Below are 16,178 nucleotides of genomic sequence, written 5' to 3'. Positions count from 1 at the left end.
CCAACACCTTTTGTATGTACTCACTTTGAGACAATGTTAATTTGTGATTTTTCCTGTCTCTAGTTATTATCATACCAAGTATTTATTTTGCAACACCCAAATCCTTCATTGCAAATGAATTTTCAAAATTTCCTTTGAGCACATTTATTTCATTCATGTTAGAACCTTCAACAAGCATGTCATCTACATACAATAACAACATAATATAGTTGCCATCGTTTTTCCTTTTGAGATAAACACAATTATCAAAGTGACATCTTGTATAACCTTGTTTAGACATAAACCTATAAATTTTTAGATACCACTGCATTGGACCTTCTTTTAATCCATGCAAGCTCTTCTTCAACCTGCATAATAGTTTCTCCTTCCCTTTGACCTCATATCCCTATGGTTGTTCCATATAGATCTCTTCCTCTAAATCCCCATGGAGAAAGCTTGCCTTTACATCTAACTGCTCAAGATACAAATCTCTGGCTACTACTAGACTTAAAATAGTTTTGATTGAAGTCATTTTGACAACAAGAGAAAACATTTCAACAAATCCTATACCTTTTTTCTATGCAAACCCCTTCACAAAAAGTCTAGCTTTATACCTTTTCCTACATCCATCTTCTTCCTTCAACCTGTAATGTATTCGAGAATGTTGTTTTACCTGCATGAAACTTGACTAAGTCCCAAGTCTTGTCATGTACCAAGGAATCCATCTCTTCTTTCATGGCTACCTCCCACTTCTTCATGATTTCTACCTGCATTTCTTCTTCATAACATTCTGGTTCACCAGAATCAGTCAAAAATACGTAATATAATGAAGGATAGTATCGTTGAGGGGGTCTAATTATCCTAGTAGATCTTCTAGCACCACTTTCAAGTGTTTGAGGTGTCTGTTGTTGTTGTGGTTGTTGTTGTTGTTATTCTGGTTGTTGATCATTATGATTTTGAGACACCTTTACCTTTTATTTGATCTCATCAAGCACATTGTATTCTTTGTTTTATTTTTCATGATTCTTTTACTGCATTCGATCCTTATACAAAACCTTTTCATTGAATATGACATATATGCTCCTAATGATTTGGTGATTTTCATAATCATAAAAGCGATAGCCAGAATCATTTACACCATATCCAATAAAGGTATATTTCTTTGATTTTTCCTCAAACTTTGTTCTATTTTCTTTATTAATGTAGACAAATGCGTCACAACTAAAAATATTTAAAAATGAGTAGTTTACATTTTTACTTGTTCATACCTCCTCTGGAATGCCACCATCCAAGGAAATTGAAGGCCGTCTGTTATCTACAACATCTACCCAAAATTGTAAAGGTGATCTTACATGAAATCTCATGCAACTTGCAACTTGCATGCTCCATGATTGTCTTGTTCATCCTTTCTAACACACCATTTTCTTGTGGTATTCTTGGAACTGTCTTATCTCTACGAATTCCATATCTTAAACAATACTTATCAAAATATTTGCTGCAATATGCACCTTGATTGTTTAATCTAAAGCACTTCAACTTTTTTCCTGACTCATTCTCAACCAAAAATTTCTATTTCTTGAAAGTATCAAATACATCATATTTATTTCGAATATAATAAATCTAGCTTTTCCTAGTTGCATCACCAATAAAAGTGACATAATAGCAAGAGCCATCGAGAGATGATACCTGAGCAGCTCCCCATACATATGTATGCACAAGCTCTAATTTTTATTTCTTCTTTTCCTTCCTAACTCTCAGAAATTTGACTCTCTTATGTTTTCCATAAACACAATTCTCACAGAATTCCAAATTAGCATGCTTCAAACCTGGCAACAATTTTCTTCAGTGAAGAATTTGCATCCCCTTCTCACTCATGTTCTCGATCCTATGATGCCACAATGTTGTATCTTCTCCTATAGAGGTTAAAGCATTAACAAGATTAAAAATACCATTGCATAAATACAATGTACCAACCTTTTCTCCTTTTTCTATTACCACGACTCCTTTAGTAACCTTCTAGGTTTTATCTATAAAAGTAGTTATAGAGCCTCCACCTCCCAACTGCCCTGTTGAAATTAGATTTTTCTTTAGATTTGGAATATGCCTTACCTCCTTCAATATCCATTGGTTTCCATTATGTTTTTTATGAAAACTTTTCCCATTCCAATGATTTTATAGGGTTTATCATCACCCAAATGGACCTATCCAAACTCTCCTTGAATATAATCATGAAAATATTTCTTATCAAGTGTGGCATGGAATGAGGCCCCTAAATCTACCACCCAAGCATCAATGATATTTTATAATCAAATAACCAAAGTGTTTTGCAGCACATTACCTATCACATTCGCTTCATGATTGTCTTCTTGTTGTGTGTCTCCTTCGTTTCCCTTCCTTGACTTATAGCCTTTCTTTAGCTTTCCTTTCTTCCCACATTTCTAACACATTATCCTCGACCTGGACATGGATCTGCCATTCCTTGACTTACCGCGATATCATGGGCTCTTTCCTATTTCCATTTTTATTCCCCTAGTCTCTATAGTCAAAGCATTACTTGATGTCTCCATGGAACTTTCCCATCACATTTCCTCGCTAAGGATTACACCAACAACATCATCAAAATCGAAAGTACTAGATCTAGAGACAGAGTTACTAATGGCCATAACTAAACCATTCCAACTTTCTAGCAATGAGCACAAAAATAAAAGAGCCCTAACTTCATCATCAAAATTTACCCCTACAGAACATAATTGACTGGTAACCGTACTAAATTCATTTACATGATTAGCAACAGATCCAACTTTTGACATCTTCATATTAAATAAACACATCATAAGAAATACCATATTTGAGGTTGAGGGTTTTTCATATAGTTTGGCCAATGCTGACATTAAACCCTCTGTTTTCATTTCCTTTGAAATATTTAAGGCTACCGATGTTTCTAGACACATCCATATTGTTCCAAGTGCATTTCTATCGAGAATATCCCATTCTCTTTCTGACATACTCATAGACTTATTTCTCTTTTCGCTCAATGGCAGGCACAAATATTTTTGATACATATAATATTCCAACTGCATCTTCCACAACTAATTGTTTTGACCGTTAAATTTTTTGACCCTAAACCTACCATCTTCCACCATTGCTTCCACTCAAACTAGGAACCATTCTCTCCTGGGAGTTTATCATCCAAATAGACCTTCAGATCTAATACTAGTTGTTAGAAAATTATATATTGCAGAGCAATGGAATACATAAAATATTGCAGAAACACAAACACAGAATACAGATAAAACAGGAGAGAGACATAGATATACATGGTTCATCCAATTTGGGTTATGTCCATGGAGAAATAGTTATTCCTTGCTTTTATATTATCCAACAAAATGAATATATACAACCTACAAAAGATCCTTTGTAATTCCCTCTTCGTTCTCACACAATCTCCTCTCTCTTTCTCCCTCAGAATACACATCTATCTAGTCACAATACATTTCCCTCATATATAGAGATGGGTTTCCTTCTAGGGAAAAAACCCTAAATTAAACATAACTTCTACCATCAGATAATCCACCAATGAATGAATTAGATTGACTACAATATTACAATAGTTTACAAGGAAATTTACATCTATTTTTAGCTTTAGGGGCACTGCCCCCAAACCCTTGCCATGGTAGGGGCACCTGATGACAATTAAACGATGGGCGACATTTCCGCCCCATTATGAAATGGGCTCCAATGTAGTGATACCTTTGAATAAATAAGATAATTAGGCTCCACACCCAACACAAATAGTTACAACAAATCTTGGAAGCTACGGGTTCTTTTTTTGTTCTCTGAAATTTCTACAGTCAGTGCATCCCCAACACTAAGAAACCTTCTGGTGATCAGTACAGGTGTAGATTAGGGAAACCTAGTAGTCAACAATGGCCAATAATGGGTCAACGTGCATTGGTCCTTAAAATGAATGAAATAAGGTTCTTTTTAGGCAGAAACTTGGGGATTATAAAGAGTCATGCTTACAACTTTGTGTAGGGAGGATGACAAAGTGTTCAAAGGATGTGAACGATCCTGTTTGAAGGCCTATTGGCCAGATATGAAAAAATGGTTTATAACAGATTCCCCCTAAAGCAAAAAGTCAGAAATGATAGTTGATGACTGAAGTGCTTTACCTTGTGAAAAGTTAGGATCAAGAACAACCGACGAGATCATTATCTATTACAATACATTTACATAATGACATCTTTGTTGAGGGAAGCATACCCATACTCAACACATAGGATAACATTACATGTAAAATGACCAAAATACATATCCATGAATGACTAATGGTGGACCCACACCTCAATTACTATCTGTATGATCATAGCCATCATACATTGTGATCTTGTATTACTCCTAAAATCGCAGCCCAGATGGATGAAACTAGATCTAGGATCTTCTATCTCATTCACACAAACAACCAACGTATGAGTCTAACCATATGAATCAATGAGATGGAACCAAATATGGTAGAAACAATATGAATACCAACCAATGATGTAAGTCATTAACAGATGCAAAATAAACCAATGATGATGTTAATTGTTCTCAAGGTACTTTAGAACAATTTGTACGGTACAAATAAATGAGTTGATGTCGAATTCCACACATAATCTTTCAGCCAAAGGCCAGTGATGTAAAATATCATTGAGAGCGAGGAAAATTTCCATTGATGTATGCAACCACCAAGGTACCAAGGGGTGTTTCTAAGTGAACTTCCTGGATAATGAGCTAATATCAACAGGAAGTGACCTATCATAGGAGGGCATTGCTATAACCCCCATCAACGACATGAAACATATATGATGATTTGAGACCGAATGATCAGAATGATTTTGATACATAACTAGATCAAGAAAGGCAGACATCAAACAAAGGCTTAAGAGTATTGTAGCAAATATTAACTCAATGACTTCCCTTGAACACAAAGACGAGTGGATATGGTAGCATTGACGCAAAACCAAAATTGGAGGCTTTAAAATGGTATGATGAACCAAAAGACAAGCATATTTCACAACCCAATAACTAGGAAGATAAAGTGGAAGAGTTTCATGTTCAAGAGCGAATCGCTGTAATTAATAAATGGCGTACCCTATTTTCCCAATTTCCCCAATCATACTCGTCAGTGCCTCTTTATTTTTTAACAAGGTTGAGGAGGATAACACATGCTTGATCTATAAGGTCATCCTTTAGATGAATCCCTCTAAGAATATTTAAAAAACTCGGAGAAGGAGTGGTTTGGTCCTGGTATGAACTGTTGAAAATGGCAACAAGAAATGCTAAAAATAGCACTGCTAAAAATAGCAGCTTGGGTATTAGTGCTAGATTGGGCAACATGGAATGAAAAATGGAAGTGCTAAAAATAGAATTGTTATTTTGAGCAGTTCAGTATGGATTCCTATTTTAGTCAGTCCCTGGACTAGAAATAGGAAGTAAAATTCAAATTTGATATTAACAGCAATTTGTAAATTAATTAGTTAAGGAAAATCAAACTTGAAGTCTATGTGAGGACATGCAACAATTTATCTATTAATTGAGGAATTTATCCATCATTTAAAGGGATAAGAATGAGTTTTAATTTGAGTAGTAACTAGTTGGCTCAGTTAATTGAGTCAAGTCTAGTTATATTTGATTTAAACAGTTTGTTTAAATTAATGTGAGTTCAGTTAGTTAATGGTTGCATGCATGTAACCGTTGCACTTTAGATAATTGAATATTCTCTCATAAATAAATCATGCATGTTAATTCAGACAGAGATCCAGTTGAGATCACTGAAGGGACAATGTACTATCAGTTGGATGGATTTTTCCTATAAAGGAAAATCATCCAAGCAGAAGGATTAAGATTCCTTGAGGATTGTGTCGTTTTACATGGTGTGAGATCAGTGTTACACTTGGTAACAGGAGGATCACCCAGGAAAAACTGTGCAAGGAAATAGGAGGCTTGGATGGTAGAGGAGAAGGCTTAGGAGAAGCCTTGATTGCCTGTGAGCATCCAGGAGGATTGCACTGAGAGCTGGCTAGATGTGAGAGCTAAGGCTTTGTGTAATCCTTATGTATTTCCACCTTCGTCTGTGAGGATTGTACTGAGAGCTAGTTAGGTGTGTGAGAGCTAGGGCTTTGTATAAATCCTATATATGATAATATAGAGAGTGGGGTTTTAGGCTGAGGCTTTCCGAGGATTATGTATTTTGTGTAATGTGTGATTGATTCCTTCTTATCAGTTATATGTGTTCTTATTGATGTTTCTCATGTTCGATTAAGCGTCCACTAAATTGGTTGTAGAAGTAGATCAAGTATTTTGATTTAGTATATTGCATTATCAAGTGATCTATAGTGGGAATTTCTACATGGTATCAGAGCTAGCTGATTTGTAGAAAAATTATACATTTTATCAGAGCAAAGGTGATCAAAGTGGAGAACAATATACTAGAGGAGATTTCGAAGTTTTGAGTTTTGAGCTGCGAGTTTTCAGAGAAGATCAAAAAAGTTTTGTGCAAAATTTTCAGAAAGAAATAGCAAATCTGGATTACTTGCGGTAAAATACTCAAATTCAAAAAAAAAAATGGCTAAATCGGAGTTCGGATGAGGGAGATATCGCTCATTTAAAATCAACTCTTTTTCTAGAAAATTTCGTGACGACGGGGAAAGATGAAACAAATTGGTGTGCTAGCCAAGAACCTATATTGTTTTGAGGTTAAAGATGCATGCAAAGCATTGAGGAGTGAGGAAAAGGTTAGATACTTGGTGGTTGAGAGAGAGATTACATTACATCTCAACATGCAGCACCAGAAGAAAGCTCAGACAATTGTGGAGGAGCCACGATTGGTGAAGCAGCTTCAGGAGGTTGTGGAGCAGCCACAACTAGAGAAGCTAAAAGGAGATCAAGTAGAGCCATCTAATCATGTACAGACCTCCAATAGGGGGAAACTTCGAGCCAGGTGGGCAGAGGGATCACATGCAGCCATACCTCTAGGTAGGAGGTGGGGCAATGTGGAGTGATCGTCCCAAGGAGGAGGGGAAAGATCCTTGAGGTACCCAACCTCTTTGATTCGACTTTACTACAAGAGCCCTGCTGAGGAGTAGTAGGACTAACTAATTGGGTAGAGACAGATGCAGATGGAGTAGTAGATAGAGCTACAGTGCAGGAATCCCAAGACAACGTAGAGTGGCGAGAGGCACAAGTGTGTTGCACCAGTGCAGGATGGCACAGAGAGGTGTGCAACGATGCGATATGCATGGAGATGTTGCAGTAGTGTAGAGGTCAGAGACGGAGCACTTGTTAGCAACAGGTAGAGCTTTAGCATCAGAGTATGTTTCTAGCCGAGCAAAGAGGTCAATTGGGAGTTTTTTTTTGTTTCGAGAGTTGCTTGAGCAACCACACTTGGTAGAAGTGTTGCATGCAGAACATTTCAAAGGTACAGGATCGGGTTTGAGAGGAAGCCTTTCTTGTTGAGAGGGAGTGTTGAAAATGGCAACAAGAATTGCTAAAAATAGAAGTGCTAAAAATAGGACTGCTAAAAATAACATTTGGGTACCAGTGCTGGATTGGGCAATAGGGAATGAAAAATGGAAGTGCTAAAAATAGAATTTGTTATTTTTAGTAGTTCATTATGGATTCCTATTTTAGTCATTCCCTGGACTAGAAATAGGAAGTAAAATTTGAATTTGATATTAACAATAGCTTTTAATTAATTAATTAATTAATTAATTCATCTTGAGTTAATTAGTTAAGGAAAATCAAACTTGAAGTCTATGTGAGGACATGCAACAGTGTATCTATTAATTGAGGAATTTATCCATTAGTTAAAGAGATAAGAATGAGTTCTAATTTGAGTAGTAATTAGTTAGCTCAGTTAACTGAGTCAAGTCTAGTTATATTTTATTTAAATAGTTTTTTTAAATTAATGCGATATCAGTTAGTTAATGCTTGCATGCATGTAACTGTTGCACTTCAAATAATTGAATATTCTTTCATAAATAATTCATGCATGTCACTTTAGAAAGAGACCTAGTTGAGATTAGAGAAGGGACAGTGTACTATCAGTTGGATGGATTTTTCATATAAAGGAAAATCATCCAAGCATAAGGATTAAGGTTCCTTGAGGATTGTGCCATTTTACAGGGTGTGAGATCAGTGTTACACTTGGTAACAAGAGGATCACCCAAGAAAAACTACACAAGGAAATAGGAGGCTTGGAGGGTAGAGGAGAAGGCTTAGGAGAAGTCTTGACTTCCGGTGAGCATCTAAGAGGATTCCACTGAGAGTTGGCCAGCTGTGAGAGAAAAGGCTTTGTGTAATCCTGATGTATTTCCACCTTCATCTGTGAGGATTGTACTCAGATCTGGCTAGCTATGTGAGAGCTAAGGCTTTGTATAAATCCTATGTATGATAATACAGAGAGTGGGGTTTTAGGCTGAGGCTTTCCTTGGGTTATATATTTTGTGTTATGTGTGACTAATTCCTTCTGATCAGTTATATGTGTTCTTATTGATGTTGCTCATGTTCAATTAAGCTTCTGCTAAATTGGTTGTATATTTTGCTTTAGTATATTACATTATCAAGTGATCTACAATGGGAATTTCTACATGGTATCAGAGCTAGCTGATTTGTAGAAAAATTCTACATGAACGATGAGTCCATCATTGTTTGATTCTATAATGAGTCCAACGAAGGTATAACTCGACATATTTTTCATGTCTAGATAGTTTGAAAAGGAGGCAAAAATGAAAAATCCTCATGTTCCATTTCATATATAGTCTCTTGAGTCCAAAAGGGAAAAACATAATATGCAAGGGAACCTCTTAGCCATGTTCTACTAAGGTATTCATTTTTTGTAAGTACTCTATCTCATTCTGGAAAAGGTTAAACTTATACTTATTATATGTCTTCGCATTCACTTTAACAAGTTCAAAAAGACAAGTGCTCAACAATATTTTCATATTTTGGGAGTCTGAAAGGAGATGAAGGACAAGTCCTCTTGGAGGAACGAGTGGTATAAAAAATAGCAACTGGTTCCGGCCATTATGGAACTACTAAAAATCCAAAAAGGTCAGGAAGTTGGCTAATAAGACCAGTCATCATAGATGTTCCTCAGGAAAGGTTAAAAACGACCAAGTGAAAGCGTATGATTGACCAATCACATGGTGCTGATGGATTGAGAAAACCAAGGCTCATATGGCAGAAATGGGAAGATAAAAATGGAAATCACGAGGGATAGGATGAGAACGGTTTAATTTTTACACAATCTTGAAACATGGGAAGCTATGCTTGAGAATACTTGAAGTTGGTTTCATTTTTTAACATGCTTGAAACATAAGAGAAACTCCACTTGAAAGAAGTTTGCATGCCCCCAACATAATGACTCAATTCGAGGTACATGCCCCCCAAGCTTCATTTCATTCACCTAAGTAGACTATTGGTTACTAATACATGGATGGAATGAAGGTTCATTTATGAGATCAAGTGAACCACTTGACTGGGAATTTATGAGATCTAATCAAAGACTCAAATTGGAAGGGGATCTATTTCATTCTTTAAATGAGCTTGACGTATGAAAAGAATTATGCTCAAGACCTTGTTTGTTTTTTAATGAGCTTGACACAAGAAAAATAACTCCACTCAGAGGACCTTGTTTCATTTTTTAATGAGCTTGACACAAGAAAAGGAACTCTACTCCAAACCTTGTTTCATTTTTTAATGATCTTGACATAAGAAAAATATCTTTGCTCAAGGAACCTTGTTTCATATTTTAGTGAGATTGACACAATAAAATGAACTTTGCTTAGACACCTTGATCATGACTTGAAAAATGTGATGCACCTTACCAGATGGATCAAAACCTACAGAGAGAAACCTCAACCAGAATGGGTGCACTTATTTTATCACACCCTAGACGTCATTCCCAGAAACTGGTATACTGAAGCGGAGGTCCAGCATGACATAAGCGAGTGGGTTTTCTTTCACGAAGGTTTTTTTTCGACATTCCTCTTTGAAGATTAATGGATGGATCCCGTGGATGACACATTACAACTGGTAAAGGCCTCCATTTTTAAGACACCACTAGAACTAGAAGAAACTGTGTAGCCCGACTAGTCACATCAGCTGAGCCAAGCTCGCGAATGCTATAATGTCTAGGTAGAAGATGATGAGGACAATCCACGAAATGTCAATATTCTAGAATCAAAGGGGAGCTGTGAGGTGTGTGGGCCCAAAATCAAAGATCCAGATATCACAGAATCATTAATAACGAAACAAGTCAATATCGGAATGGAAAAGGAGGGGAAGTATGCAATGTTTGGGGACTATTGGGACGATGCCACAGTAAAGAAGGTCATCTAATTGCTTTGGGAATATCGAGATTTATTTCCAACAAAAATAATAGAGCTAAAAGGAATCCTAGGAGACTTGGGAATGATGAAGATAACATTGAAGCGATACGCAAAACCATTTAAGTAGCCACCCTACTGATTGAATCCAAAATATAAACAAAAGGTCCGTGAAGAAATGGACAATATGTTGGCAGCAGGAATCATTGAACCAGTCGAGGAGTCCGACTGTGTAAGTTCAATGGTTGTGCATGAGAAGAAACAGAAGGGTGATATTCACATCTGTGTGGATCTTAGGAAGCTCAATGACGCTTGTGTTAACGATCCGTTTCCAACACCGTTTACAGATGAGGTATTGGAAAATGTAGGGGGGGTAGGAAGCCTACTCCTTCATGGATGGGTTCTCAAGATACCACCAGATCAAGATCACACTAGAGGAAAAAAGTAAACCAACTTTGACCACCGAATGGGGTTGCTTTCAGTACATGGTGATGCCCTTTGGACTGAAGAATGCGCTGGAGATATTTTCACGAATAATGGTAGTGGCATTGAAGGAATTCATACACAAGTTCTTAGAGGTCTATCTTGATGACCAGACCATATTTGGACTGGTTAAGAAACACGTAGTGAGCTTACAGTTAATGCTAGATACTTGTCGTTGACAGCAGATTGCGTTAAAAATAAAGAAGTGTACTTTCCTTGTCCCATTTGGGAACTTGCTGGGCCATGTGGTCTGTAAGAAAAGCCTGATGGTGGATCCGACAAAGATCGTTGTCATACACAATATGCAAGCGTTGTGAAGTCTGAAACAACTACGCACCACACTGGGACACATAGGCTACTATCGAAATTTCATCAAAAGCTACACCCGGATCATGACTCCAATGGAATAGTTGTTGAAGAAGGATGCTACTTATTGCTGGAATGAGGAATGCAACAAAAGCCTGGAGACACTCAAGGAAAAGATAGAATCTGTCCCTATATTTGTCTTTCCGAAATGGGACGTCGAATTTCATGTGCATGTCGACACATCATGTATCACGTTGGGGGTGGTACTTACTCAACCAGGAGCAGACAAAATTGACCATCCAATTGTGTTCGTAAGTTTCCAGTTGTCAAAATTTGAGAAGAATTACTCCACTACTGAGCAAGAGGGATTAGCAATGGTATACGCACTTCAAAAATTCTACCACTATCTGCTTGGTGGCCACTTTAAGATGTATACTAACCACTCTACGTTAAAATACCTAGTGAATAAGCCTGTGTTGGGGGGCACATTTGTAGATGGTTGCTTCTATTCAAGGAATATGACTTTGAGGTTGTCGTAAAGCTGGGACATCTAAACGTAGGCCCATATCACCTGTCCTGAATTAAGACCGACGAAGAGCCCACAAATTTAGAGGATGGACTCCCAGATGCATAACTATATGCGGTGCATGTAGCGGATGGCCATGTTGAGGATATCATCCATTTCTTAACTACATGAACCACGCCGCAGGGATATTTTGTCTAGAAAAAGAAGGAATTGGTGATACATGCAACAGACTTCACCATGATTGCAGGACACCTCTACAAAATGGGAAACGATGAAATATTACATAGGTATGTCCTGGAGATCGCACAAGGATAGATCCTGGCCGAAGCACATTGGGTGGTTACTGGCAGACATTATGCGGGTTGCACCACAACCCAAAAGATTCGTCGCGCAGGATTATTGTGGCCCACTCTGCATCAAGATTCAAAACCATCGCAGAGAGATGAGATGCTACTCCAGCCACAGATGACACCACAGCCATTCAAGGAGTGAGCAATTGACTTCGTAGGACCTATCGAGCCATGAGGGAAGATGGGAACATGCTATATCATCAACGCGATAGAATATTTGACGTGATGGGTAGAGGCATCGCTAGTTAAGGAATACATGACTGCGACAGCTATGAAGTTTTTATTCGAGAACATATTGACAAGGTTTGGGTGTCCCAAAATTCTCATGAGCGATCGGGGAACACATTTTCTTAATGAAACGATCGGCGCACTCACTGAGGAATTCCTGATATATCACCAACAGAGTATGCCATACCACCCGCAAGTGAATGGGACCATTGAGGCATTCAACAAAATCTTGAAGACCGCATTGACTAAGGTCTGTAATGCGCACTGAAATGATTGGGACTTATGCATCCCTACTGTGCTATGGGCATACTAAACATCTTAATGTGCAAGAAGCTAATGGGACAGACACATTTTTGGTTAGTCTATGGCAAGGAGGCCATTATGCCTATGGAATATATTGTGCCTAGTCTGTGGATCGCAACAATAACAGGAATGGTCGATCGTGTGGATTTGGAGGAATGGCTCACACAGCTATAAGAACTGGAGGAGGAATGATTTTTTGCTAGATTCAATCAGCAAGTACAAAAACAGTGCGAGAAACCATGGCATGATCGCCATATCAAGGTGTGCACCTTCAAGGAGAATGATCTAGTATTGCTATATGACAGTAAGTTCGAGAAATTCCCTGGCAAACTTCCAATGCATTGGTTGAGACCCTATGTCATCAAAGAAGTTACTGATGGAGGTGCAGTTCAGCTTGCCAAACTCAGTGGAGACCCCTTCCCAGGCTAAGTGAATGGTAGTCGCCTGAAGCTCTACACGGGTGGGCTACCCTCTTGACTAACCGTTCTAGGGATAGTATCACTGCTCCAGCCAGTTGAAAGAGAGCGTGGGATGATAAAGCAATCTGGGGAAAGGAAGTGCAATTGCCAGGATACGCGTAGATTTGGCCAAACACAAAGGCCGCAGTCGGGTGGCAAGGAGTGCGCTAATGCATTGCTAAGAGGAGAGGTGACCATTCCTATCACTATTCATGACAAGATCTCTACATTATGGCAAAAGGGAGCGGGCAACATGCAATTAAGAGAAGGAGTATGAACTAGATATTAAACGAGTTGCCACAGGTTTTACATGTGGACACCAGACCAGGTGGGAACTAGTGAATTTGAAATTCGAATCGCTTGTAAAACACCAAGGGGCATCCATTGGGCAACCTAAACTTCTCAAAAACATATTCTGGTTATCGATATAAAACTTTTCATTATCTTTGCACAAGGAGTAAGCTCGAGGGTGGTGATATGGCTAATGGGAAGGCTGGACTCTCTAAGGACCGTGGTGTTGACAGCTGAGGGTGTCTCGCAATGTGCAACATCAACAGTAGGGGATGTACTGGAAAATGGGAGACACGAAGCATAATTTTTCTGGATGATGTCACCTCACTCAGGGGTAGGTTGGTGAGCTACAACAAAATAGAGAAAGGATGGAATGACGAAGACCATTGATAGCAATGTAGTTCATACATTGTCTCTAAAGTACCTTGAGGATTTGGATTTCATGGACAACAGCAAAGGTCTTGCAAAATTGCAACAAAAGCTACAACAAATAGTGTAAAGAACAGATACAAAGGTCAGAAGTGGCTACGGTGGTACAAAGACGTCCCATATGTGGCTCCCTAGCTCAAGCTAAAATCTTATGAGGTGGTGTTCTGTGTTAACTGAGTAGAGCAGAATGAGAATTATCGGTTGTAAAACTTGGAAGAAACAAGGAAGCAAGAGTCGTACGAAGTGTTGTAGGAGACAATGAAGAAGCAGTAGGATGATGAGCGTCACTTAGTGGGATGTGAACCACGATGCAAAGGAAGCGCGTCACACCACACCAACGAGGGACTCGGGATGAGTCACGATGATTGCGTTGGGGGACTATTGGGTAGCAGAGGTCTCGCATAATAGTTTTGGGTCTAATCGCCTCGAAGTTAGGATAAAAATTTGTAAACCTCATAAATATGCAAAGAGGAAAATGTAAAAAGTCGAGTCAAAGGGTTCCAAGAAATAATATAGAATAATAGGATGTAAGTTGGTCCGTAGACCATAGGAAGGTATAAACAGAGTGTGACTCTATGGGGAGAAGGGAGTTCTTTTGGGTCTGTGATCTTGGATCTGAATTGTAATGGGTTTTTGAGAAGGAAAGTTTCGAAGATTTTGTAAATCCGAGTCAAGGGTTTGGGTAGTGGATAGAGGCTCTGCAGCTGTGTGCACAAAGGCCTAGAAGCATTCATAGCTGTGTGTGTAGACCCTTTTAGCTGAGTGCACAAGGCAGGTTTGGATGTATTGGTGATAAAGTGGAAATAAAGATAAGTTTCTTTTGTAATTCTGTGATTAATCTGAATTATCGCGGATCTGGATTTCTGTATGGTTAAAATAACTATTTGATCTATGCGCATATGCTTATGTTAAGAATGTATGTGAATAAGAGTTTATTCTAAGTGTGCGAATTGGTTAAATCTGATAAATGTTTTCTTAAAGATCACCATAATTAGATTGAATACATAAACATCGCGATAATAAGTGTAAGGATTATTCTGAGTTCGGATCTGCGCGAAACGGAGTAGTGTGAAGCTTCGGAACGACATGTGAACCCTCTAGACCACATCTAGAGATGCCAAGGGTGCGGAAACCTGGTTCCAGCAGCCTCCCCTTCTACCTCGGGTGAGACCTCAGTCTGCGGTTCGCGGGTTGTTTCCAGAAGGTCCGATAGATGCGGGATTTGTTTGGCTAAATAATTTTTCCGAACTTGGGTCAGGCCCATATAAGCCAACAAAACATATGAACCCAAGTTTAGTTCGAAACTCACTTCAGGTAAAAAAAAATTTACACATTAACATTTCAATATTTGTTAATAATCCTTTTTATGAGATTTATTTTTCACCCTATGGATCCTAATTAACTAGGTTTTTTTTTGTATCAAATATAGGGCTTTATGTATAAATTCAATTCTCTATTTTCTTCAGTGCATTTAATTTGACTATGCAACTCATTCTGGTGTCATCAAGATTATACTAGAATCTCTCTTGTACTAGGTTACTCAAGCTACCTCCCATGGGTTTATAACTGCTTGCTACTAAATGTTTTGAAGATATGGATTGAAATTTGATAATTTGGTAGTTTACAAAATTTCTTAGTATCGAATTTGACCTTTGGGTATCATATTTTGTTTTTTATGAGTTTATTAGAATCCTATTTTTGTATATATGTATTGGTCTTATGCTCGTATCATTCTTCCTTGTACATGTGATTCACTTTTATTTTTAATACATAGATTTCATAGGAAAATCCAATACCCATACATTTTATTCCAACAGATACACAAATTATGTTGTCAATTATATTTCCAGGGATAAAATATTCTATGTCAAATGTATTTGAATATATTTTTACAAAAAGTTACAATGAACAATTTCTTATATGAAACTCTATTGTCAATATTTCGTTAACTTTTATTTTCCTCCCTTACTATCATGGCACTATTTATTTTAAAATAAAAATAACATATAAATACTCTTGTAATGTTTTTTCCTTATATATACTAGAAAAAATAATTTATTTTTGTTTACTATAACTTTACATTTGAAGTTCCCTCTATAATATATCATGTTATTCCCTATAAACAAGTACTGAAAAGAAGATAGGAAGGAATTTATGAAGTATTTTTTTCTATTCTAATGTAAACTTATTTTTATGTTGATGGTGATGGAACTACCAACATGTCAGGGGATCTCCCTAGTAAGAAGTCCCAACAGACCTTAGACCATTTGGTGTAGCAGTCCCAACAATGGGTCGTACGGTATCACCTTGACTACAGTTGTGCACAGACGCAAGAAATATGTCCCTATTGGTAGCCAGGGTGTGACATATTCAGCAAGTGAAGGAAGGTGCATGAACAATTCTAACACATGGAGGGTGAGGTGAGTAAGCCCCTTGGAAACCTATGAAATCAAAG

This window comes from Pinus tabuliformis, chromosome 8 (assembly GCF_031772625.1).
Source record: "Pinus tabuliformis cultivar Carrire ecotype Pingquan chromosome 8, CPIR1, whole genome shotgun sequence".
Taxonomy (NCBI): Eukaryota; Viridiplantae; Streptophyta; class Pinopsida; order Pinales; family Pinaceae; genus Pinus; species Pinus tabuliformis.
This window is presented reverse-complemented; position numbering follows the sequence as displayed.